The 27233-nt window shown below is 42.2% G+C and overlaps 1 protein-coding gene across 5 annotated transcripts in view; it reads left to right on the forward strand.

Moving 5' to 3' along the window:
* The window catches only part of STOX2 (storkhead box 2), a 174580-nt gene that overhangs the window by 85539 nt on the left and 61808 nt on the right, over window positions 1–27233 (forward strand). The window contains exon 1 of one of the 5 annotated variants that reach the window (XM_051616896.1): window positions 21243–21459. The exons of the other annotated variants lie outside the window; for them this stretch is intronic. The gene's annotated coding sequence lies outside the window, so the exon portion shown is untranslated. Of the gene's footprint in view, window positions 1–21242; window positions 21460–27233 lie in introns of those variants that run through there. 5 annotated transcript variants of the gene reach the window in all.

Here is a 27233-nt window from a genome sequence, read left to right on the forward strand (position 1 = left end):
TGCAGTTTCCAACTTTGACCACAAATGGGTGCCCAGGGAAGAGGAGGAAGAGAGCAAGTGGGTCTGGTACTTCCCTGGCATGCTTCCCTGCCTCCAGCTGTTCCAGGCAATACATTTTGCTTAGTAATCCTCAACAGGTTTCTGGTACTGTGCAAATATTAGGGGAGTGACAACTGTTCACCTTGTATATGAGGAGTTGCATGCATTATTGGTACTAAGCTTGAATCTCCTGGGTCTCATGCTGTCCTGTTGTGCAGTATTTCTCACTAACGAGGATTATACACACATGTGAAGAAGGTTTTTAAGCTCCTGGAATTTTTGGTGGTGGAAGAGCAGTGGATCGGCTGCTGTTAGGTCAAAAGGCAACATCTATTCCCTTTCTCCAACATATACAAATTCCGGATTCCTGTAATTAGGATATGAATAGCATTCACATCATCACAGGTTCTCTGTTTACATAAGGTAGGTTGTGAGGTCACGAAAGAGGCATTTGTTATTTCTGTGATTCCACTTACTCCTTTCAGTTAGTTTTATTCCCTTAGTTTCCTTTAGTTAGATTCCTCTCTGAATCCTGGGCATCACAAGCCATCTCATCTCGAAGATGACATGTGCCTAGATGAAAGGCTTGCATTAAGCACCAGTTTCTTGTTAGATCAACTCTTGACATTCCAAAAATGTCAACTCCTGATTCATGTTGCAAGCAGGATCTAGTGCCAAGATGTTACTTGTTTCCAAGTCTTTCACTTACTAATCAGGTGGAACTGCTGTTTCAAGACAGAGTTGCCCTGAGTAGATGCTGCACAAGTGGATCCTTATGTTTCATGTCTCCACGGTGTCCCCGTTACTTATTTTGAAAGCGCTGCCTGGCTCACAAGAATGATCTTGGGTGATAGGTAATTGTTCAGCTAATAGCTAAAGGCCTTAACTTTCTAGCGTGGCTTCCTGAGCTTGTGACACATTGAATGTCTCAGTGAAAGCACTGGCTTTCATAGGAGCCAAATGTTCAGCATCTCTGAAGGCTGTAAATTGGGCTGTGCAGGTTTTAAAATCCATGTCTGGGTTTGCATCTGGGGCTGAACTGATCCCATCCATGTTCTTGGCAAATAGGCTGACTTTGAAAAGGGTGGTAGAGCGCAGCGCTGGATACATGCCTGGTTGCCATCGGCGGAACATTTGTCAAATTTATGGCCCCATGTCCTGTTAATTCATAGACCAGCACTGCAGAAATGTGTTTTCTGAAATAGATTTCAGGTGTGTTGTGGAGACAACTGCATGTGGTGGCTCTTCCTCTGTCGTGGTGTGAACTGGCACAAGCATGTGGGGGGCCAGTGCTGCCCAGCAGCGCCAGCGACACACACAGAGCACAGCTGGCGCTGCTGGGCAGCACTGGCCCCCCACATGCTTGTGCCAGTTCACACCACGACAGAGGAAGACTGTAATGTATACCAACATCGGTGTATTTTGTTTACACCTTGTGTACATCTGCAGGTGTTTAAATTAGATGTGTGTGCCGTTAGGAATTGTAATTGATGTTGCAGACGTGTTTCCTAGCAAGATTAAATTAAAAAATTGGAAAAACAATGCACATGGTAGAAAATATAGAATTGAAAACAGTAAAAGTATTAGAAAAATGATGAAATTTTAGTAGTAGAATTCAATTTTTAAAAATTTAAGAATTCACTGTTGGCTATCTTCAAATTTATGGACTTGTCACTTCTTGTTTCATCTGTAGAAGTGTTGTTAACCCCCAACTGTAGCCCTGAGATTCTCACAGGAGATTATTTTATTTTATTTTGGCTGCTTCAGTCTGGGATCTAATGTAACCATGTAGCTGGTGCCTAATCAGAGTAACTCCAACGTAGACAATTTTAGACTCTGAAGTTACTGTTACATATGTCTAAGCTTAATCTGTCTGAGGGGCTAAACTGTAGCAGTTGTTCTGTCACCTGATGACCCCTCCCTAGCTGAGAAAGGAGACCCATGGATTATAAAGAAAACCGATTTAATGGAACTGCAAGCTAATATTAATGCCAATATAAAATATACAAAGTTATACTCATCCCAATGAATGTATGGCAGTAACATAAACAGGAAAGCAGGATGATGAGCAAGTCTCTCTAGGGATGCTTCCTTCTTTATAATGTGCATGATGTTTATGGCATGGGATACACTTGTTAGCTAGCTTGAGTCAGCTGCCCTGGATTTTGCCCCTCCTAATTTAAGCTCCTGGCTGGCTCAGAACTGCTAATGACCTGCTTACCATGGTTGGCCTATGATTCTATCCCAGTGAAACCAGGACAACATACTAAAAATTTTAGCATTTTAAATTCTGTTGCACAATAAGAACAAATCAAATATTTCTTACTAGGTCTAAAGCCTTTATTTTGTGAGTTATTGAAAAAAGCATGTATTTTTCATCTGTATTAGCTCATCCAGAAGCAACAACAAAGATTAAATGTTAAATGTTCAGTCTGGCTGCTCTAATTGTGGGATTATTAAAAATTGCCTGATAGAGCATGGGATCAGATCCTTCTTTGCATGACAGTGCAATTCCATTGATTTTTAACTTGAGTTGTTACTAGTTTGTTGTAGTGTGAGATCAAAAGCAAGGCCACTGCTGGCGGAAGTAGGCTGATTTCTCTAGTTGGAGAGCCAGGCAACAAAATTTGACTTCACTTGATGACTGTCAGGGAAGACCAGGGATCATTTACACTATGGAAATCAGCACTCTTTAGTCCTCTGTTCAAAACTGGTGACCTTGTTTTCAGGAAAGGTCCCTTCCCACAACTTTCTGCTGTAAGCAAAGCTTGAAGTATGAGGCTTTGAAGGTTTCAGGAAGCAAGATTAGGTTTGTTTTCACAGGAAAATCAAAACAGAGCTCTGACTAATCAACATAAGCAAGATATCAAAATCTGTTGGATTTTGGTGTACAAGCAATTGCTTCTCCAGTTACTTACTGTGTATAATAAAAAATAGCCATTGGAGAGGGAATATTTATGGCTTTCTTGTTACTAAGTGGTGTGTATATATATGTTGTCTATATATGCATATGTTTACTTACACCCAAAAGTCACGGTATTTCCTCACTCCTCATTAGGACACTTTACTGGAATCTGTACTGTGCATTCAGGCCAAGCTTAATGCCAATCAGTGTGTCTTGCCAGTAAAGATGCAACAAGAAGTCATGGCAAAGTGGATATACTTTGAGTTTCTCTTGCTACCTTTTTATTTTAAAATAGCTTAATTTAAAGATCAAAACAAAATGTTGTGCACTGATCAATTGGCATGGCTTGCTTTTTTTGTTTGTTTGTTTTTGCTGATCTGATGCCTTAAGGTTTGGGAGAGCAATAAGGAAATGTGTTTGTTTTTACATGAGCAGTGTGATACTTCAGCTTCCAAGTTGATGGTGTTAGGTTGAAGTAACAGTTTAAAACTATTTAGAGGCAAATGCATGTTTTTTGTGTAAAAGTCACTAGCTGACAACTGTAGAAAAGTTACCTTGAATTTATTGACCTGACTTTATATAGCAGGTAGCAAAGAAACTTCATTGCAGAAATATAAATTCAGGTGTTACATTATCTGGGATGCTACCTTTCCCCCATTTTTAAGCCACACATTAAAAAGAAAGAAGAGAATTTGGAAACTATGAGCTAAGGTTAAAATACTCTGACTTTCCATCTAGTCAGTCCTCTGTCCAAAAAAATTTTTTTAAATATCACGTGGCTCACTTATGTTGCATTTATGTTCCAGTGGTAAGAGAACTTGTACTCTGTACTTCAGAGCATTCCGGATTTTAAAGTAGTTTAGTCAGACTTTTATATTTGAACTAAAATAGCTAGGCATATGGCAAGTGGAAGAACTTATAATCATTGCGCTGCCTCAAAATTCTTTTGAGGTCAAGAATTTGAAAACAGGAACCTATAGTGTGGCTTGTGAACACAATAGGAACAGCTGGTGTTCAGCACTTTTGAAAATGAGGTCACTTTATTCTTGGTTGAAATGTGCAAAATGGGTCATCTGGGCATAGGCTTAAGACAAAGGCTAAGCATGTGGCCATTTATAACCAAGTTGTCCACATTGCCAGAGCTAGTTAGTTGAAAAGATTCAGTTAAACAGGGAAACACTGGTCTGGGTTTGCATTTTTCCAATTTTTTGGAAGCATAGCTACCACTATAAAAAAAAAATGCTGCCATATATTTTCAAAGATCTGCTCATCCTAGAGATGACATCATCTATATTTTCCACAGTCACCACTCCCTCATGTGCCTTTCTGCTCGTCCTTCACATAACCTACTTTAGGAAACACTGCTCTATTGTGCAGTCCTTGGGAATGCTGCCTCTCCACCAGTCTCAGCCCTGAGACTTCCCTGGTCCCGCTAGCAAAACAAAAGAGAAAATCCCAAATATGCAAAAAACCCTTAATATCATCAGCAACATCTAAAGATACGTTAGGCAATACAACAAGAACTCTACCTAGGTTTGACAGTTGAGTTTTCATTGTAAAAATTCTGTTCACAACATTAGTTGATAGCATTAAGGCCCAGACTCTGCACTTTTTATTAATTGTACTGCTGTTGCTAACACAGCCAAGGTGACGGCGCAAGTCACAGGATATAGGTATATCAGATTTTGCAAATTTGAGACCTGATATTGATCACCGTTGACTGTTGCATGACGTGCATCAGAAGTTTAGCATGAGAACTGATAAATATTTTCAACAGGAGTGGACAGGTCTTGGATTTGAGACTCTGTCTCCAGTCATCCCAGTAGCCTGTACAAACTGGCATCTGACTGAACCACTTGGAGGGTCAAGGTCATAGGAAAGTTCAGATTGGAAGGGATCTCAGGTGGCTGTATTCTGTCTTCTTCCTCATGAATATAAGCTGTTCCTCTCAAGTGAAGATGAGTATCTGCACACAAACAATACTTTTTAAATTAAATTCTGTCAATTTAGTTGGGGAATAGTATATGCAAATCACACTGGCCTTATGCAAAAGCTTGAAGCCCATGCTAAAATAGGCTGCACCCCTAATTCAAGGACTACCCATTTTTATCATTAATGGTCATGCTTAGAAGTTTATTTTGTTAATCTAGGCTTGTTTTATGCCATTTCTTGCTTTAATTGCAATTAAATGAGAATGGTTCTCATTATTTTATTATTTTTGTGAGTGTAATTTACTGAGGCAGGCTTGGTGATTCCCTTCATACAAGTAAGGTAATTTCTTCGTCTAAACCAAACTTATATTTTGGCTAGTTTTTAACAAAGGCTGTCAAAAAGAGTATTGAGGAAGAAGGCAAAATGGTGCTAGCAGCAGTGAAATGAATTCCAGACTGGAAAAGCACAATATAAGGAGGCAGCTTTGTGGCTGGCAAAGCACAGCTGGAGCTGAGCTGGGATCTCAGCACTCACTGTTGCAAAACAGTGTTGCTTGTACAACATGTTTCTTGTAGAGGTAGTTTTGAAATGTGTTTTCTTCCATCAAAGAAACTTTAATTGAATGGTATGTATGATGTGATAAGTGTTCAGTGGCAACTAAGCAGTTAATATGAAGATGCATAATGGGTTGGGGTTTTTGTCTTTTTACCACAAGGTCTTGGATATCTTTCAGCAGTCAGAAATAGTATATTGTGCTAGTATGTGGCTTTACTACTTTCATTTTCACGGGTAGAGATAAGGACTTAAAAAGTGAAGCATAAGATTCCCATATTGTCTTTCCAAGATTTGCCTTGGATGAATTGCTGCACTGAAGCGGGATTAATCACGAGCTGGGAGATGGAACAAGAGTGGCTGGCATAGCAGACAGAAGCAAAATTGTCTGCTGGGTGCCCAGGTGAATGGGCTATGTCTGGAGGAGCAGTGGTGCTGTCTGTCTTGCTTTCATGTGGTGAACTGTGTCTCCCTTTTGACTTCATCCCAAGTTCTAGTACATGGTTTTCAGGTCACAAGGGAAACTGCCCAAACTCCTGCAATCGCTGTAATTGAGTCTTGCTTTGCAGAGGAAGGGGAAACAGTAGTATTTACTAGTCATTCCACAATGCGTTTTGAATTTCATTCCATCCTCGGTTCAAACTGTTGCTGGGCAAATAAATGTAATTGTTTGTAAGCAGTTTCTTTAGGATTTCATAGGTAGTAGTTTCCATCCTTGCAGAAGTTGCATGCTAAAGAAGCTGCTATTTCTGGCATCCCTGCAGTATCTTTTACACGACCATGGTTTGTTTTTTTCTTACTCAGTTGAAAGATTTGTGAATGTGTCATATGAATAAAACTATATGCATGCTCTCTAATAATGCTGCAGTCATTTTGGAACTTTGGATTACATTTATATGATTCCCTTGAAGTGAGTAGTTTTCTTTTCAACTGTGTGCACAGCCAAGACTTGAAAGCAACCCTCTATCAAAGTGTAAATACCAGTAGAGGTAGGTTGCAAGCCACTTCTAGTTGTGTTTTAAATACAGGCATTGAGAACATGTAGACTGCACGTGTGTCCTTATGTGGAGCAAGAGGGACAGAGGAGCATCTCTTGAAGCACCTGACCTGCCTGGAGGAAAACTGTCCTCAGAGCAGAGACTGGAAGGCAATCTTAGGGATGCTTTTAGAGACCGTGCACAAGCCCTAAGTAGGGTGACTGCTGAGAAAAAAAAAAAAAAAAAAAAAAAAGGTATATTCCCTGAGAAGACTTCTGCACACTGTGGAGCATCAAGGAGGATGGCTTTGATCAAACCCTTCCAAGACCACAGAGCAGGGCAAGGTGGGGGAAGCCCAAAGAGAATTCAAAGTTGCCTTTGCCAGGCTTGGTGTTCTCTGGGCAGGCAGCAACGAGAGGTGACCAGAGCATAGCCTAGTTTAATAGGTGTCTGTGCTGCAATGAGAAAAGTGCTCTGGATTTTAAATTTATACATTTTAAACAGATATCACTGCTTCTCCCCTACCAACTCTGCCCAAGTCAGACTTAAGGTGCTTCACCTACTTACCTGCCTAAGGTAGTGGCTGCATGACAGTTCTGGAGTCTTCCCCTGTGAAATGCATTATTGCTGCTTGCCATGCATTGGATGATGTGTCAAACCCCTTGATTGAAACAATGTTCAGGGCATAATTAGCTGTGTCTGTAATATTCTACTGTTAGCTGTTATAAGAAAGGTAGTAAACATTGTACCTGTGCTGAAGTCTTTCTCACCTGCTCTGAACGATCCACCCCCCACACACACACAACATGTCATTTGCAGAAGAAAAGTTTATTCAATAGGTAATACATATTTGCAGGGTTTTAAAAATTATTTTTCTGTGCTTTTTTGGTTTGTGCCATTTAGTTTATTTCAACCCAACATCCTGTGGTATTTAACGCTGACTGTATCTGCTTTGTTAGCATTTTTGTAGTGTTTTTACGTTTTTAAGTGAAGGCTTTGGGGGCCTATATAGATTCTTTGTCATGCATATGAGCACATTATGCTGGCTTACTTTATTCTGTCTCCATGAGTTGTACTTTGAGTCTTCTCTTTCTTTTGTTTTTTTTTTTACTATGGATTAAATCACATATGTGATGCTTTTGGTTTGATTCTGTGATGACAGATCACTCCTAAACTCTTGAGACCCTCTGTGATTTCCCTGTGAACATTGTCATTATGGATACTCCTGAATACATATTTTTTACAGGTATTTGCTATGCTTCATCTCTCTGAGCAAAATTTCGTTTAAATAATTTTGGCCATCAAGTACAATGTTTTACTGATATTGCTACAGTGGATTTTCATTCTTATTTCATTGAATTAATAGATTTTTGCCCAGTGATAATATTGAGGTCTTAAAAATATTTGGTGTCAGATACTTTTGTCTCCAGTCTTTTTCAAAAGTATTTTGGCCAACAAACTTGAGCCTTTGCTGTTTTAAACTTCTGACAGTAACTCCTAGGTATCTGTCACATTATAAAAATATTTTGGTTGATTCTGAGGGGAAACAGTGGGAAGGACCTAAGGAGGCAATTTCTTAGGACCCATAATGTTGGTGAAATTTTGGTTTAGCCTGACCTCTACTGGATAAGTCCTAGACTTGACCCTTCCTCTCTTCCCCGACCCAACCCTGCTCTCTCCCTTTCTGTTGACAATGATGTGCCCAGGACCAGAAATTCAAGCCTTGGCTCTGCAAGCACAGTCTTAACCAAAGTTCATGTGCCTGGTGTGCAGCTGAAGAGAAAAATCCAATTTATTCTTATAGTTATTATTTAGTTGTATTGCAATTGTGTACCCATTCTGCTAGGCACAAAAAAATAAAAGATTGTAAATGCTGTGAAGCCTTAGGCTCTAAGCAGTGTACTCGAAGAGAAGTAAGATGCAAAAAGAGCTGGAGGTGCAAAATATATGCAGAGTAAAATAGTCTGTATTTTACATTACCTGTAAATTCTGTTAGTGAAATAATAATAGAGCAAGGAAGAATCCAGATTATTAACTACAGTTTGCAAGAGAGACCTCACTTTGGAATTTGGGAAGTGTGGAATAAATAATCCTTTAGGCATTTTTATTCCCTTTTTTGCAGCAGAGGCATTGCCCTCCTTATCCTTGTAGTTATGTGCAGAACATCTGAGTTAAAAGCAACCTCCATAAAATGATGCATAAACTGAACTGATTTTTGTTTAAAAAATATCAGCCAGAGAAAAAAGAGATAGGAATTATTCTTAACCTACTGTCATTCAACTAGTGATGAGAACCTGTGTGTGTGCAACTGTATATAAATGGAGAAAACTGGTAACATGAACAGAGCCCCTCCATTCTAAAGTGAGTAGTCCTGTCAGCAGTGAGGTAGTAGTATATTCTTTTAGCATTTAGGTCACCTTTCTATAATGGTTTGATGTTAATCTCTGTTTTCTCAAGACATTGGGAAAGAAAAAATAAAAAGTGGGAATTGCCTGCCTGCCTCCAAATCCCTGTGGCTACCAGAACAGCTGGAACTGTCTCACCGCAGCGGCTGGTGAAGTCCTCTGCGACGCCTGCAAGGCTAGACTCAGTAATGTTTGCCTGGGGGACACTCAAGACAAGGCTGGGTTACAGACCCGCTACCTGTCATCACTGTGGCTGGGAAAAGGGAAAAAATGGATATGTGGGGTACCATATTCTCACACGTCAGCTTGACTTGACTGAGCGGGACTGTAAAGGAAATGGTGTGCATATGCTGTTATGGCACACGTTCAGCACGGATCACTGTGCTAGGTGATGGGGACGCAAGTGATACTTGCTTTATGGGGTTTTAAGGAACTTTGAGAACCCGTTAAAAACTGTGACTATAAATTGCTGATCTTTTTCTTTTCTGAGCACTGACACCCATGACCTGTGAAACTAACCCAATTTGTTAACAAGCAAAAGAACTGGAAGGAAAAAAAAATACATTTGAGGCCATTCTGGCTGCTTTACTTAGTTGTATTGTGCTTTAAATATATAAAATAAAGGATGTCCTAGTGCATGAGAAACAGGACTTCTCATGTCTAGCTAAGTTTATATTTCTCATGTGAGGATTACAAGGCCTTGGTATGAGGAGGGTAGGGTTCATGGAGGTAAAGTATAATACCTGATTATGTGTTCACAGGAGGTGTTACTTGTTGCCTTTGTAACTGAATGTATAAAAATAAATGGGGACATTGGTAACCCATGGAAGCAACCACTGGAAAATTAATCTACCTAGGGTCTCATAAACTGTCTTGAGCTTCTTCTTAAAGAGGAGTTCTCAGGTGATACATGCCTAGACTGGGAGAGATTATGGGTAGATATTAACAGGATGTTGAGCTAATCACTGACACAAAGCTGATTCCCCTTCTTTCTTCACTTTGAACCTTAATTACATCATGAGAATGGAGAGTGAACCAAGAAAGAAAACAAAACAAAACAAAACCAACAACCAAAAACCCACCCCAAAACAAAACCAACAACCCAACCTAAAAAATAATTCTTGGGAATTGATTTTTGGGTAGCAGGTCATGGGAATTAATTGAGGGAGCTGCTGCCTGGAAGGCATTCTGACTTCTGCATTAATCTGGCTGGAGATCCTTTCTCTCCACACCAGGTTGTTGTGTGGTTGGAAGTGCTGAGAGACATTTGGAGGCTGTGGATTCCACCCATCTTCTAGTCCTGCCATTCCCCAGGCCAGCAGCTGAGCCCTGTATTCAAATAGATGCTTGAAAAATTTGTTGAGGCTGGTCAACCCATTTAGCAGTGCTGGCCAGCTTAGAGCTTCTGCTGTTTTTTTCATGTGTTATTCCCAAGGGGCCATCCCTTAATTTCCTGTGGTCAAGTGAAGAGCTTGTTAGTTTTGTCTCTTTGGTCTGGGTAGTCAGCGGGACCCTTTTGCTGATGTTCACTTGCTTTTAGGTGTCCCGTGATCATAGACTCTTCAGTTTTTCTTTGAAGGATAAGCATTTTCTAGACAATTTCCCCTTCAAATGCCAGGACTTCGTAACGGATGTTGTCAGCATCTACTGGAAACTCCCTCAGTGCAGGTATCTCTCTCACTTTCTCCTTTAGGTCTTTTTTATTGTCTCTAGCTTAAATTTTTAAAAATTGCATCCATTTCCCTAATGCTGCAGACTTTTTTTCTCTCAGGAATTTAAAAACTGACAGTTTGTCTCTTTTTTCTTCGTAACTCTTTAGATATCTTTTCACTCTCTCCCTCCCCCCTCTCTTCATCTTCCCTCATTCTGCAAGACTATTTCCCCTTTCTAAATATATCATGTATGCTCTTTTGCTCCCTCCCACCCCCCCATCACTATCAATCCTCCTACCCCCATCAGGCAGGATAGAGTGCACTTCAAATCACCCATACTTTTTATCTTCTTTCTGAATCTTAAGCAAAGCTTTTCTGATCTCTGTGTGTGTTCTGGAGCAGAACACACCAGGATTGGGACAGGGTGAGGCTGAAAGCAAAATCACTGAAGCAACAATTGAGAGTTGCCTTGAAAGCAAGAACTTGATTTTGTGATTCATTACCTTCTTACAAGAGCTGGAAAGTTCCTTCCGTATTTGTATGTTTAAAGTGCTCGCATTTTGAATGAGCTCGGGAGGTTTATTTGAAGAGGTAAGGTACTAGGATGAGAGTTTCAAGTCCATTATTTGAGCACATTTGAGAGTTTTGGAGTCTGGCTTTTGTCACATCAAAACATTTCAATTGTTCTCTGTCTTTTTGGGTTTTCTTTTTTGTTGGGTGGGGTTTTTTTGCTTTTTAAGGGGGCACAGGGGGAGGAGTCAGAGAATCAGGATAGTGGTTTTAAGAAATGGAAATAACTCCACAAGCAGCTCCTCATTCAAGCAGAATTAGAAGCACACTTTAAATCACTTCCACCGATACAGTTTTATGTGTATCCTTTGGGTGTGTAATAGAAGGTGACACAAAATTAACTCCCAAGATGAAGAATTATCTTCGGAAGAGGCTGCATGCCTTCATCACAGAATCCTAGGGGTTGAAAGGGACCTCAAAAGACCATCCAGTCCAACCCCCCTGCCAGAGCAGGGTCACCTAGAGCACATCACACAGGAATGTGTCCAGGCGGGTTTTGAATGTCTCCAGTGAAGGAGACTCCACAACCTCTCTGGGCAGCCTGTTCCAGTGCTCTGTCACTCTCACAGAAAAGAAGTTTTTTCTGATATTTACATGGAACCTCCTATGTTCCATTTTGCACCCATTGCCCCTTGTCCTATCACTGGACATCACTGAAAAAAGCCTGGCTCTCTTCTCCTGACACTTGCCCTTAACATATTTGTAAACATGGATGAGGTCGCCCCTCAGTCTCCTCTTCTCCAAGCTAAAGAGACCCAGCTCCCTTGGCCTTTCCTCATAAGGGAGATGTTCCACTCCCTTAATCATCTTTGTGGCTCTGCCACATGCATGGTATTCCTGAAATATTGTAAATTTTTTGCTTTTGTTTTTCTTCCCACATGCTCAGAATCTACCTGGATTTTTGTGACAGCTCTCTGCAAGGTATGAGATCCAGTTAGATAAAGTAGAAGTTCAGGATGAAGTTTCTAGCTAAAATCCTTTTCAGCCTCATGAAGTTTAGATGTGTCTCAATGTACTGCACTTTCAAAAAGTCAGTGCTACTTTTTAATGTACATTTTATTTTATTAACCAGCTAATACCTGGTTAATGAAGAGCTCTGACTGTGAAAAGAATGATGCCTCCAATACAACAGAGGCATGGGGACATTTGCAGTGGTATGTCTACCTTGTTCCGTGAGACATTATTCATCATTAAATTTCCGTTTAAAACAGCTGGTGCCAGGTGTTTGAGAGAGGCAAGAAGAATGTCATAGGACTTTCTTGTTTACATGTTGGTAATAGATAACATTAAATTGTGCTATTAAGGATCTAGGCTCCAATAAGAGGCAGTAGAGAGACTTGCAAATAAACTATATGCTTGACCATAGAGTTCACGCATAAGAGCACAGAGATGACACACAAATACCTGAATGTTGTGTCCAGGTTTCAAGAACCTGTCCACCAATTAGATCCTCTTCACAATGCTTTTTTTATTACTGCTGTCACTAGCAGTGAGAAAATGTAGCCTTTCATGAGCTTTGAGTTTTGATGAGCTTCGAGGCAAAACCACAGCGGATCTTTAAAACAGTCTTGGAGTTTTTTTGCCATGCAGCAACCAAAACTAATTTTTTCAGAGTCTTAGAGATTGATGACACAGAGTATTTTCTTAATATGATTTGTTCACTTGCAGAAGGGTTACCCGTTCTGATCCCTTGAATATCAAAGTAGGAACAAACTGAGGGCTTGCAGTCCCTTCCTACAGAAATGCTTGTTTGGGCACTCCAAATCATATTCCCAGGAGCAAATTGTCTACTCCTGAGACTTCTGCCTCACTCACTCAAGTTGCTTAATCTGCAGCCTTGTACCAGTCCCTAGCCTGACCTGAAAAACCCTGTTAGATCTACATTTTTTCCAGTGGGATCATGCTCTTGCAGCAGTGAGCCTGAGCTGCTAAGCTTGACAGCGTCCTTAGCTGATCAGCAGCTCCCAAGGCGTGGAGGATGAAATCATGCTCTAGTCAACATCGCTGTTCTGGTTCCTTTGCTTGGGGCTTCTCTTTATCACTTCAGAATCAAGATTTGAAATTAAAAATAAACATGTCTAAAGCAGTCTTGCTGCCCCGCAGGTGCTTGTCTTTATGTTTGCTCCTTTGTAGCCTGTGTTCTAGGTATTCAAATACTTCTACAGCTAAGATTATTCCTGCAGCTGCTTTCTGGTAGGGGCCTGAATCTGAAGAAACACATTTGTGGTCTTTGAGTTCCATCTCTTGAAACTGCTGTAGGTTACTGTGAAACTTTTTCTCCAGTGGCTCTAGATCCATTTTAAAACAAGGTTTTGTCCCTACTGGTAGAAGACTGTGCTGTTACCCTGCTACTGTCATGGCTAGTAATCTTGGGTTCAGTTCCTGTCTGAATTTTCTGTTTGATGAAATGCTTCTTTTCTGGGTGATGTGTGGTGAGCATCTCCTCCAACATCTGCTGTCTTGGATCTTTACTGTTTGTTTTGCCTAAATGCATAGATGACAATCAAGAGTGGTAAACTTCTGTGCTGCAAAAGGAGGTGTTTTTTAAGGTTTACATTTTAGATGAGAATTATTGTGACGGTCATTTACATTAGATATTAAGTCTTTGGAAAGAACCTGTTCTGTTTATCAGCTGTAGTTTATCAGCTGTCTTCTTTTGGTTTCTTTTCAGTTGTTTTCTCTGTGATTGCAATGGACAAGATCTCTGCCTCAGATGTAAAATATTCTTGCTTTCTTTTTGAAACGTTTCTTCAAGCCTTTTCTTTCTCTTTCTCTTTCTCTTTCTCTTTCTCTTTCTCTTTCTCTTTCTCTTTCTCTTTCTCTTTCTCTTTCTCTTTCTCTTTCTCTTTCTCTTTCTCTTTCTCTTTCTCTTTCTCTTTCTCTTTCTCTTTCTCTTTCTCTTTCTCTTTCTCTTTCTCTTTCTCTTTCTCTTTTTTTTCTTTTTTCTTTTTTCTTTTTCTTTTTTCTTTTTTTGCATGCATGAAGTACTTAATGCCCTCAATCTGCATGAAAATGTTATGTATATAAATCTAAAAGCTCCCTTAGGACTGTAGACTTTTTAAAATTGAACAATTTAGACATTTCCCACACAAATGGGCACTTGGGGCAAATGTCATTTGTAAAAATTGTAAGAATGTTTTAAAGATATTTTCACTGTTTTCTTTTAAGACGTGCTTCTCCAGTCATAGTGGAAATTACAAGTCAAATAGAGTCAGCATGTTTTCTGTTACTGGGAGAGAAGTGAAGTGTTAGTAAGGCTGGGAAGTTAGGAAATAGTAAGAAAGAGAAACTAGATGGTCATCTTTGCTTCAGTTAAGATGGTGCAGGTGTTGAGGCTGATGTAACCGTGTTGCCTCTTTCCTACTCTGAGCTGTACATACATATTTATAAACACAGGCAAATCCATCAAGTATCACATTTGCAAGATGAATTGACAAAACTGGAATTGAGGTGCCGAACAAGGCAAAAACCCTTCAAGTGCAAATCCTGCTCAGACTGAATGAAACTTTTCATTGCAAAATAATGTGTTAAGATTCTCAAGTTTCACATGAGGAAATATATGACATGGGATATTCTTATAAGGACATATGTTGAAACTCATGTTGTAAAACTTGAGGCTTGCATATGGTGGACTAGTAGACAGAAGCTCTGTTTTGTGGAGGTTTTTGGATTCTAAGGAAATTGTAGTAGTCAAATTTCACATGGAATAAAATCCTAAGCCCAGTATTTTTAGATCAGATTAAATACTTTGTTCCAGCTGTTTTGTTTCAAATTTGACTCTCTAAGTGTTTTAAATATTGCTCTACCTAGTGCAGCCTTTCAGAGCAAGCTAATTTGAAGCAAAATAAAGGAACAGTTCATGTGGGAATGTAGTAATACGAAGTTCTGACATTTCTAAAAATATTTCTCCCTCTCTACAAAATCAGTTTCACATAATTGGTATGGTTTTCTGATACATTTTAATATCAGTGGAATTGCATTCTACACAGTAGGATGTTCATGTGAAGCCATTCTTTCTGACTGTGTGCCATACGTGTTTTGGGGAGGTACTCCAGCAGTGGGTGGATTCTTCTGTCTTCTCCTGCATGTTTTTTTCCACTAGAATGATCCGTATTTGATGTCTAATAGACCATATTCCTTGGTAAAATCAGTTGTTGCTGGTTTTAACAGATCCTTGGTACTACAGATGAAAGTGAGTACATACTGTCCCTGTCAGAACAACTATTTTTAAATACATTCTTGGAATGTGTGCTTGCTACTTATATCCTTGTTTATTCCAGCTATGTGTCCTTACTTTGTTACAATGCAGCTTCATGATAACTGAACAGTTCTTACATATAACTAGTGGCCCCCAGAGCAGTGGGTCCTGCTTCTCCATACCTGCATTGCCTGTGGGCTACTGCCTCCTACTTTGCTCTACGACAGGGTCTCCTCTGTCCTAACAGGGCACCCAGTCAGTGCTTGGCATAAAATATGCGGGGGGTTTTGGCAGGACTAGCCTTCTGCTGGGTTAGATCCCTAAACTATCTCATGGGGAAGGATCAACCATAAGTGCTGGCTGTCCTGGGATGGGCGAGGAAAGCAATGGTTAGGCTTTAGATTGGTTAGCTCTGTTGTGCAGTGAGGTATCTATGAATGCTTTGTCAAAAGATGACTTGTCTGTGTAAGGGCTTCCATTTTCCAAGGCATTTTGTTTAGACTTGTGTGGGGAAGAAGAAAAACCATTTCCCACACCTATGAACAAAGGGAAATACCACAAAACATCAGTGGCATGGTGATGGGTTCCTCATGCCATCTGAAGTAGCAGTGATGACATCTGGTCCACAGCATTTTCAGTATTAGTCCAGAGCATCTAGCTGAAAGTAGTTGTTAGCAATGGCTTGTTTTTCTGCTGTAGGTCAGGCTGGGATGGCTTGGTCATTTTGAAGCTTACCCAGATGTTTCTGCTGGCATTGTGGCTGAACAGGGCACTGATTTTGGGCATGCTGGTCAGCTTTGGTTTCTCCAGAGCTGTTGAAGGGAGCTTGGATCCATTGCCAGCTCAGGTGCCTATTAAAAGCACCTTATTTCCTAGTAAAGTTTTAAGCACAGACAAGACTACGTAATTTCTAACGTATGCATCTGACATGCGTGTTTCAAGGACAATATGGAATTACCTGTTTAACCCTATCTGTCTTATAAATGGAAGATTTCTTAGATGGGAGAGACTGTTTTGCATAAACTATTCAGTAAGGTTTTCCAGATGCTTAGATTGAAAAACAAACAAACAACAACAACAACAAAACACACACACAAAAAAATCCCCAAACAAACTAGTCTGTAAGGATGAAACATATGTCTAGGATATGCTGAGTATTGGGGGCTGTAAGCATGACTTCATTTTGTATGGGCAGGCCAGAGCTAACTCTAACCTAGTCAGCTCTAACAACGTAAGCAGTGTAACTGCTGCACCACAGTATTCAACACAGACTGCAAAAAATACTTGGAATGGCCGCATGAGTAGTGTAAAGCTGTCCCAGGCAGGTTTCCATCAGTTAGTCACATCACTAACTGCACCACAAATGTGTTGAGTAGCTTTATGTCATCCTGACCACCCCTTGCTTTTGAATGAAAGCTGCTTTCCTGGTGCTCTTTAGGGAATCCTGGTGATTAGCTTGCAGGAATCAGGTGTGCAGAACCAGTCCTGGAACTTTTCCTGGTGGCTGTAAGAATCCAGGTGTGCTGTTTGACGATCTCCTCCTGGAGTTATTCCTGGTCAGTGCAGGGCCTCAAATTTGGTAATTTTGCTGTTTGTTGTTACAGTTTGCTGTAACTGATTTGCTTGATGATCATCTGTTAGTTCAGTTCAGGTTGGTTTTGAACTTGTATTTGAGAGAGGTGGGAAGGTGGAACAAATTGAGTGCCTAGCCTATTTTAATCTTTGCCGTAATCTTTCCTTTTAAACAGTGAAAGGGAAAAGAGCAAAAAGCATCCTGTAAGCATCCAGCTTACAGTCCAGAATTGTAGTATCTGGGCAAATCCTGTACATGGAAGTAGCCATTATATTGTTCCAGGTTTCCAGATAAAAAAACTATGTGGAAAAAGCTAAGGAATTTTATACTTTCAGATATTATAGAAATATGTAAGCACCGGATTTTTCCTTAATTTCTTTGAATAAAAACAAGAGATGTCAATAGAAATGGTGGAGTTTGATTGTAGACTTACCATCCATAAGCTAATAGTCACAGCACATCTCCTGTGGATTGTGCAATTTGGTTGAGTAGTTGCTAGTTTAGCTGTTAGCTAATGTCAGTCATTGTGTCCTTTCTGGTTGTTTGCCAGGTTCCTCCTCCTGTACTTGAGGAAAAAGGGAATTGTGGATGTTTAATAATTGAAGGTACATGGTTGGTCCCACAGCCAATATCAAAACTGATAAAATCATTATGAGCTTTTATTTTATTTTATTTTCAAAGGAACCTTTTAAGTAGAAGTATGCAAAGCTGAAGATCAGAAGGAGGAAGTGATCTCATGCTTCCATGGCCTCACAGATTGTATCTGAAGCATGTTGGCTCTGTCTGAACTAGGCTGTGAACTCCTTGGGGCAGGGCTGGTCTTCCTCCGGATCTTGTAAAAGGCCAGACACTGCTGATGTCACCCGAGGAAGAAGCATTTCCTCATACCTGACTTGTAGAGGAAGTGACGAGTTTCAGTGGCATGAGTGAAGGAAAGATGATTGCCAGTATTTAAAGGTCTCAAAGATTAATGGCAAGCAGAGCAATGGGCAAGCAATACTATGGGAAATCAATGTACAGGCAAGAAAATGTTTTGGACAAAATATGGTGTTCTCTTTAAAAACCTTTGCACTGTCTTGGCTTGGAGCTTCTATGCTGAGCTGTGGCCTGGAATTTCCTGTAGCCAGTGGTTGCACGTGTCTCAAGCCGAAGCCAGAGAGGCTGTCAGGTGCTTCTGCGACTTGCTCCCCAGTGTGGAGGGCTTTTTGAATGAGACCGAGGGTCACACGTGGCGCTGCCTCTCCCAGAGGAGCGGCTGCTGAGGGACCGGATCTTGGAGTATTTTAGAATACCCCTCCTCAACACACTCACAAATTGTCATTGAGACCAGTGTTTAGTTTATGAATTAACCGGTTTATTAAGGGTTAACACAAAGTGAGGGACCAAGGGACCAAGGTTCAGGAGAGGCAGGCTAGGGATATGTCAGGAAAATAATTCCAAAGTACTGTGGTCTTATTAAATGTACACTCCGAGGGAGAGGTGTGGAATCAATGGAGTAAAAAGCCCGGCAGGAAAGTTAGAGAGTGTGTGGGTGTTCGGTGGGTGTGTACGTGTGCTCGCATTTACCCTTCCGGAGCGTGTGGCTCCTGGGATGCGGCTTCTTCCCGGCTGGCAGGGCTCGGTAGCAGGTCCAGTCCCGGGGCAGAGCGGCAGGCGGACCGGGCAGGCAGCCGCGGGCCCCGGTTCGGTTTGGCTTCGGCTCCGGTGTTGGGCTCGGGCAGGCTCAGGCCGGGCAGCTCCGGGCAGGCGGGCTCCGCGGGCAGCGCTCCCTCGGGAGCGGGGCTGGATCCCCGCGGAGCGGGTACGGGCGGCCCCTCCTCTGTGGGTCCGGGCAGCGGGGCTGGTGCTGCAGGGGCTCCTGGTGCTGCAGCAGGGTCTCCTCCTGGGCAGGCGAGAGCCCGGGCCTGCAGACCTTGCCCTCTTGTAGATCAGAAATCACTGTTCGAGAAGGTACCACTCTTCAAATTAGCCAGTTAGCACTGGCCAGGTACGTGCTCTGTCAGAGGCATCTTTAACCTGTTGTCCATTTTGCTGCCAGTTTCATAACCCTTATGCTCTTTTCTTGCTGTGGACTTACCTGGTAGAGCAAGGGGCCTGTTCCAGTCCGGCCTTGGCTAAATCAGCAAAAAGATGCCACTCTTGCTTTGCTGGCTTGAAAGGCATTTTGTTTAGTCTTATGTGGGGGAGAGAAGATGGACCATTCCCCACAGCATGATCATAGGATTGCCTTCTCTTGGTTTTTTAAAATGTCTGGCATGGGGAAATTTCACTTACAGAAGGGTTTTTGTTTTGTTTTGTTGTTTTTGTTTTGTTTTGTTTTCCACTCTTTCAGCTATTTGTTTAGTATGAAAGGCTTGTGCCAGTGGTTTTGAGGATTGTGTGCACATTTCCAGTGTGTAGTTGTAGAGCAAGGGAGATCTGAGCACTTGTGCTACCATGCAGCAGTTCTCAGTCATGCTCAGAGTGGCAGCTGCCTTTCAAAATCGGTGTTGCTCTGCTGTGTTACTGTCTTGATCTTTTTTTCCATTGCCTAAGCAGAAAGTTTCCATTCCATTCAAGTTAGCCAGCTCCATTAATTGGTTGCGTGTCAAAGTCTGGAATATAAGCATTTGTGCAGCTTCCTTAAGTAATTCAAATGATGAGTGAACTCATAAAGGGAAGAGCATTTTAATGCAGGCTGAATTGGTGGTTAGTTGGCTGCTAGTCAGTTCTCAGCTTCCCTTGTGTCTGAGCGCTAGAAGAGGGTGAGGTCATGGTGCTGATTCTTGACCACAGCATGCTGCAGACCTCCTGTGTCTTACCAGGGCTTGCATCAGCTGCATCTCACACACCACGTTGCTGTGACACAATTACTGCTTTAGCTTTTTCCTAAGCATCCATCAGCTTGGTGTGGTTATGCTGTACATGTTGCTGATGCCTGTGGAATTGAGACACACCAGCCCTAAAACCCAAGATGCCCATTTACATGTGTGAAGAAAGCCATCGGCCTGTGTTCAGAGTAAAGTTCAAATTAATCTTCAGGATCCATAGCAGGGCACCTTTGTTACCCCACTATTTGCCTTTATGAACTAATTATCCTGCTTGCTTTGAGGCTTTTTTAAAAGACTATGTAGTCAGGCATCGTTTTGTAAGCAAAACCAAGAGAGATGGAGAATGTTTTAACTTTCTGATTTGCTCTACAGCTTTGATTTTCAGCATGTGTGCTGGTCACTGTTTTTACAAGGCATGTTTGGGGTCACAGAAAGTCCTGCATCTAGTTCAAACTAGATGTGCAAAAACATTTCATTTTTTTAGGCAATAACATCTTTTTTTAAAAGTGGCCTAAGTTTCTGTACAAGTGCAGATTCTACCTCAGTAGCAGCCAGAAGGAAGTATTTTGCTGTGGTCCTTTGTTGTACCTTCTTAAACCTTAAAAACAAGACAAAACTAACCTTGGATCAGTTACGAACCTATGGTGAGTTAGAAAACTCGCATACAATACTGGAAGGGTTTAACCTTTTGAAGAAGGGGGTGGATTTGGGTACGGTGACTGTTCAGATTTAATTTTGGCATCAGCAGCACACGTCCCATCTCGCCACTGCCCTCCGGGGGGCAAAGGGGTTTTCGTGCCTCTACCCTTGCTTCAGGTGGGAAGGAAGGTTTCTCATGAGAACAGAGTGCTGATACAGGAACTGGATGGAAATCTCTTTTACCGCTATGTAAATCCCCAACCTCAAAGGAAAACACACACACACACAAAACCCCACCCCACAATCCTAAGCCCAAAGACGCCAATCAGCAGAAAACTTTGTTTGCTTCTGAGCTCCACCCGGCTGGGACTTGGGTGGTTCCAGAGGCGGCAGCGGCAGCAGCGGCGGCAGCAGCGGCGGCAGCAGCAGCAGCACACAGAGGTGCGCGTCCTGTGGGAGCTGCTCCCACATCCAAAATGGCAGGGACACACGTGGCCTGCACTGGAGGAGAACCCTGTCCCCGGCTCCGGCGGAAAGTGCGAACACGCGTGCTGGGGGCGGCGGCGCAGCCCCGGGCAGGCGGGCGCGGCCTCCCCTCCTCGCTCCGCGGCCGCCGCCGGGTCCCCCGGGGCTCGGGAGGGGCGGCGCCGGGGCCGGGCGCCTCGCGCTGCCGCCGCACGTTGCCGCGGCGACGGGCGGCCGTGCCCCCGCGCGGGGCACGCCGGGACGGCGGCGGGGCGGCCGCCGCGAAGCGCCGCCGGGAGGGGCCGCCGCCGAGGTACCGCGTCCCGGGCCCCGCCGGGCAGCCGCTCCGCGGCGGCGGCCCGCCCTGCTGCACGGTCAGAGCTCGGCCGGCAGCGCCAGCGCCGCGCGCCCCTCGCGTTCCGCGCCGGTGCCCGTTGGTGCGGCGGGTGGGCGGGCCCGGCGGGCCGGTCGTACCGGTGGGGCTGCTTTTCCCCGCAGGGCAGCGTGGATGGGCCCTGGCCTTTGTGCTCGGGATCAGCGTCGGGTGTTGTGGCGGCTGGAGGTGCGTTGTGCCGCCGCGGGCCGCTGGGAGGTGGCCGGTCTGGTGCGTGTCTGCCCTGCGGGTTGGAGGAGGCGGCCGGGGTCAAACCCGGCCCTGGCGGGAGCTCACGGTTTGGCGGCAGCAGCGTCTCACCGCGCCGCTGAGTTCGGCCGTGATTTACACGCCTAGAAAGCTGTGGAGGTTAGTGGCAAAGCGAGTACATCTGGTGTATCTAAGAACTTCTTTTGAGATTCTTTATTGCTTGTGCTGGAGGGCAAAGAAACAGGTTTTTAAGTTACAAAATTGCGAGGCGTACTTAGAACACTGAAACATCTCGTCGGTCTGACTGTATTAGTTCTGTTTAACGTTTTTAGCAGTTGTCCAACTGCACAATGATCAGCTACTGCAGAGTTGTCCAGTGTTTTCTTCCAGGCCTAGAGTAGAAACTGATATTAGTGCATAGGCTCATAATGCTGAGAACCTCTCCTTCCAGCTCCAGTAAGCTGCAAGTAGGCCCTTACTCAAAATTTTCCTGAAGTTGCAAGATCTTTTCACACTGTACAGCTGCTTTACAGTTGCATCACATCTCGGGCTGCAAATTACAGACTGAGGCTGTTGCAGGATTTTTAGATCTCAATCTTAAAATCTGGGACAGTCCCTGATGGAGTAAGTGTGCGTGCGTAGTACACCTGATGTGTTGGACCTGCTGCACGTGTGGGTCTGTATGCATGCAGTAGCTCTAGACATCAGGAAGCCTGAGTTGCCAAGCATCTGGAAAAGTGGGCAATTACTTCAAAAATACGGGAAAAGCGTTTTCATGGGCAAGCATGCATGGGTCGTAGGATTTCTGTGAATAATATAAGTCTACTCAACTGGTGTCATCCTTCCTTTCATTCCCCCTCCCCCAGTGGACTGTATCTCCCTTTAAAAGCTGAAACCAAATTAACTTTTAATTTGTGCTCGGGGTAGTTGCATGGACTTCTCAGTGGTTCCTTGAGGGGCCAGAAAGCGTTTGTCAGGTGATTGTATTTGTGCTTTTCTTGATTTGCTCCATGATGGGCAGGTGGGGAGATAAAGGCTTCAGAATGGCTTTAAACAAGTTCTGGAGTTGTGTCTTTAAAAAAAACAAAACCCTTTTAAACAGGGGAGTAAACCAGATATTGTTGGAAAAAAATGAACCACTGAGAGTGTAATGAAATTATTTGTACAAGTATTTTATTCTAACAGCAATGTTTGCAGTCAAGTTTCCTGTGACTGCCAGTATATTTTGCAGGGAAGGTTCTTCTAGATAATAACTGTTTCTTGCATTTCAGACAAGTCTTTAAAGCACTGTAATGTACAGTTCAAAATTTTTGCTGTCTTTCTTGGGAACGCAGACTTCTGGTTTGGAATCATCTTCACAAATCCTTGCCTAAACAATAAAGTGGGCTAAGGCAAGATGTTTCCAGACTTCCTTTTTCTTTTTTTATTTTTTTATTGCTTTCTGGAACTTATTGTTAACTTTGAACATCTGTGGATAAGCTAACCAGCAAAGAATTTGAGGAGAGTGATCTGACTGCTGACAGCACTTGCAAAATCAAAATGACCTGAGGAGTCACAAGATATGGAAAATGTTTCAGGATTCATCTCCTGTGTAACAGCTCAACAGTCAACCTGCAGTTCACTCAGTTACTTGGGAGTTGGCAAATAAAGCAGTGTTTTATTTTACTGTATTAGTGAAAAAAAAAAAAAAAAAAAGATGCATGTTAGACAAAGATAATTTACAACCCATTTATTTTCAGTGTTCTTTTAATTCCCATTATTTGAAGTAAAACCCATTTTCCTGACAGACCAGCTTCTTAGTTCCCTTAATCCTGCAGGAAGGTGGTAATCCTTTATTTGTGACCTCATAGGCTGTTGCTGTGGAGAGCGCTGTGGTATCACAAAGCCACCAGTGTGACTTCACTGCTGGTGGAAGTCATAGTTGAAGGAGATGGCCCACTCTGTGGAGGCCTAGGGGAGAGTTTATCTACTTCTGGTGTTCTGCAAGCACTTTGTAAAGAGCAGTGTCTGGCAAACAAGCTTGCAGAATTGTCTATCTACGTAGGTGATAAATGATAGTCAGAGCCTGCATATGAGAGGAAAATTTGTGGTGATTATGTTTGGCAGGGCTACTCCTGCCCTTGAAATAATTTATGTTATCAGGAGCAAAATGTCTGGGAAATTACGCAAGGCTTTCACATCCTCAGTCTCCAAAGATAGGAGGAGATGACTCTGAACACTGGCATTATTCTCAATAAAGCCAAGAACTCCTTGCTGTCTATCCCTCTTCATTTTAAGAATATAATTTTGCAAACCCAACGCTTTCCTTGGAAACACTAATTACATCAAAACATCCATCAAAGTAAATTTCTCAGGAGCAAGGCAAAACGCATGTAAATCACATTCAAACCTTTATGCCCAAAAGCAGATTTTTAGGCTCTTATTTATAAATGGAACTATGAAGGAGATGCATAACTCCAGGCATTCTGACCAAGACTTTCAGGTATTCCCGAATAGTTGACGTGAATGGGTTCTTTTCATGTTCAAGTGTGAGCTTTTATGCCAGGTTCCAGAAACAAGTGCCTAAAATTAGGCTCCTAAGTAACTGTCCTGATTTTCTTAAGTACTGAGAGCACAGCAACACTCAATGGAGATAAAGGGAAGTGCAAATCTACATCAGTTTTGAAACTCAAGCTGTGACTACTGGAAACAACATACAGTGATAGGAACCAACTTTGGCTCCTTTAATATCTCTGCCTTTGACGATAACAGGAAGTTTTCAGAGAAATAGTGCATGCAACTGTAATTGTCAATGGTTATCTACTCCTCAAGAGCAAAGCTATCAGAACCCAGGAAAAAATACTAGTAAAAGAAAAGGGTAATTCCGTTGTTTTAACATTACTTTTGATTAGGGAGCAAATGATCAAACAGGAAGACACATTCTTGCCTCTAATTAAAATCAGTATTTTGTTTTTACTATTGATTATTCAGTTTTTCATTGTCACGTTTTGATGTGTGAAATGAAAGGTCATGCAGAAGAATTTAGCAGGATTATGCATGTACAGCTGCCTCATTGATAGAACTTTTGGAAGTTGTTTAAGCTAAATCAGGTTGAAAATGCCGTTCCAGAATAACGGGGAATTTACAGAGGTATAATTACACCAAGATAATTCTGACAGTAATTTAGTCTTTTAGACCAAAGCCCTAAGGTCAGTTTCGATCTTATCCTTGTTACACAGATGTTAACCAGATTGTGTTTAGGGCGTGTACCGAACTCGATACTGTTCAACTAATCTATGGTGCAATACCCCAGTTAAATGTAGTGCTAGAATTAAACAAAATACTACCATCTAAAGGAAAAAATCCCAACCTCATACAGAGGCTTTGCAGACACACGCATGGCCTGCAGGATGCACTTGAGGAAACACTGCATTTTCAGTTCCTGTAGATGACACCTTCGAAAGACTCGTGCATGTGTGTGTTGAAAAGTTTCTGTAAAGTAGCAGAATGCTTCTAAAGACAGTGTTGGTGATGACAGATTTAACTGCTTTCACATGTTTTGGTTTACACTGCCCACACCATTATCATGCTCCCTCAGTGGAGTGTTGTTGCATGTGTGCCTTATTATTATACACACTATTAATTTACTCTTGACTTTCTTTACTGTCCTTTAAACTTCATCCTTCACCTAGCTTTAATCTTTCACCATAAAAGCTTAGGAGCAACCCTTTGGAAAATAAGCTAAATGTTTCTTTTTAGCTGTTCTGCTTGTTCCAAACGCTGAGAGGGCTCATTCGAAGCCACTGTAGGGTGCAGGTCCCCTTGACCAGAGCCAGGCACTCTGGCTCATGCCTGAGCAGCCAGGGACGCTCCCTCTGCTGGGTTGCTGGCACTGCTGAGTCGCTGACACTTGGGCCTAGGCTTTGGCCTGCAGCACAAGATACATTAGTTCTTAACAGGCTTTTAATTGAGACGTTGAGTACAGGCTTTCAGTGAATCCTTTGTGTGGCATGGGATGAAGGTCAGCCTAGAAAACAAAACAAAGGCAAGCACCAAGTGGATGCAGAGCACATGCAGATCGGCCTTCATGACAACTGTCCTTTTTTTCACTTCTTTCTTCACTGATACATGCAGCCATTTCCACTTCTTCCAGCAATCCTGTAGACCCTTATATTTTCCCCGGCCTTCCTACAGCTGGAAGTACTAAATTTATTTCTTACCATTTGGTTTTGGTTATTATTCCTGCTTCCATTTAGCCCTGCTAAGCATTTGGATTTTTTTAACAAGCCTTCTTTCATCATTAACATCACATATGATGCATCGCCTGCTTTAGGAACCAAACAAAAATAGTATCTTTCCTCACATTTCCTTTTAAACGGTCCCGTGTTTTTTCTTACTTACATTGTTTCTTGTTTTTCTCTCTAATAGTCTGCTCCTAATTCAATTTTCATAGCCTAGGTTTTTCATTAAGTAGCCTCTATATCAGCTCTTTAAGACAAAGGCTTGTAGCTACCAAGCAGGCAGGAGGAGCAGCAGAGGTTTGAAAAAATGCTCTTAGGGTTACTTACATCCCCTGTAGGAGTTTCCAAAGGGCAGGGCTGTGCCACTGTTTCAGTGTCCCAAAGTGGGTGACCAGGTGAGGAGAGGGGCATGCACCATCCCCTTCACCACGTGCAATGCACTGATGATCTGAACAGAAATGTTTTTGAAGCAGAGAACCTTTTTGCTTGTTTTAATAGAAGTTAAGAAAATATTATGTAGGTATAGCATAAAATACAGTAATTCTGAGCTTGGATTTATACATCCCCTATGCTTTGATCTTAGAATTTTGTTATATGTGATTTTCTGTCTGTGTCCAGTGGTTACTTGCCAAATTTGTTCAAGAAATTATCCCAAATCCCTCCTTTTGCTAGCCGTTTAGTTCAGTGTAAGTTGCGATTGTCAGCAGCTCCTGAAACAATCTCAGGAATCTAGTCCTCATATCCTAGTTTAGGTCTCTAAACTGACTAAGAGGGCAAAGACACAACTATTTTTGTGTTCTCTCATCTTTCAAAAAACTGGGTCATAGTGGGACTTGGGGAGCATGAGGACTCTTCCATGCTCTAGAGCTTTATAAATGCTTGGTGAAAGTCCAAGATAAAAGTCTTGTCAAGCTCAGTTTAGAATTCAGAGGAGAAAAGAGAACAGCCAGTTCTGGTTCCTCAAAGTGGTTAACAGTGTTCTGTACAGAAGGAAACAATCCCGAGTGTTTGGGTTTTAATAGCCACATTAGAAATGTGCAGGATGGAGTGGATAATGAAGTGGTAACCCTATCTGTCAGATCACAGTTGTTCAGGTTTATTAAGACTGCTGAGGAGGACTTCAGAGGGAACTAGTGACAGCTGAGTAAAACAGCTGAGCAATTCTGCAAAACGGTGACATCAGCAATGTAGTGTAAGGCAATGCAGTGAATGCTGGCAAAAGTAGTGCTCAAGTAAATTCAGTGTCCTACTTTTTTTAGGAGCATGGTCTGTACATTGCTGGAGACAGTGGTGAACGTGTTAGATGAGTTGGGAGTGGTAATTAAAAGCCTAAATATAAGACTTTAAGTTAGGAGGTCTGCCTGTAAAATAGATAATTTCATCCTTGTTATGGATACCATGTGCAGTTTTATGGCTGATGTACAGGGAGATTTTCAAATGCCTGAAACTTCACTTAAAAAAATAAAAGAGCCGGGAGGTGTTACTGTTGTAATAGTAATAAAATGCCTGTTGTAGATTTTGTTCCACTGCTTCCTGAAATAAAGTGAGTGCTCAGTAAAATTAAGATGCAAAAAATATGTGAAATGGACAGGAGGAAACATTTAATCTAGTGAGTTGTTTAATTGCAGGAATCCCAGATTCCAGGTGCTGTCATTTATTTGGGGAGGTAGTTTTTATTTGCTGCATTTGCTGATAGTAATACTAATTGGGAGG

Source organism: Apus apus, chromosome 4 (genome assembly GCF_020740795.1).
Source record: "Apus apus isolate bApuApu2 chromosome 4, bApuApu2.pri.cur, whole genome shotgun sequence".
NCBI classification, from domain to species: Eukaryota; Metazoa; Chordata; class Aves; order Apodiformes; family Apodidae; genus Apus; species Apus apus.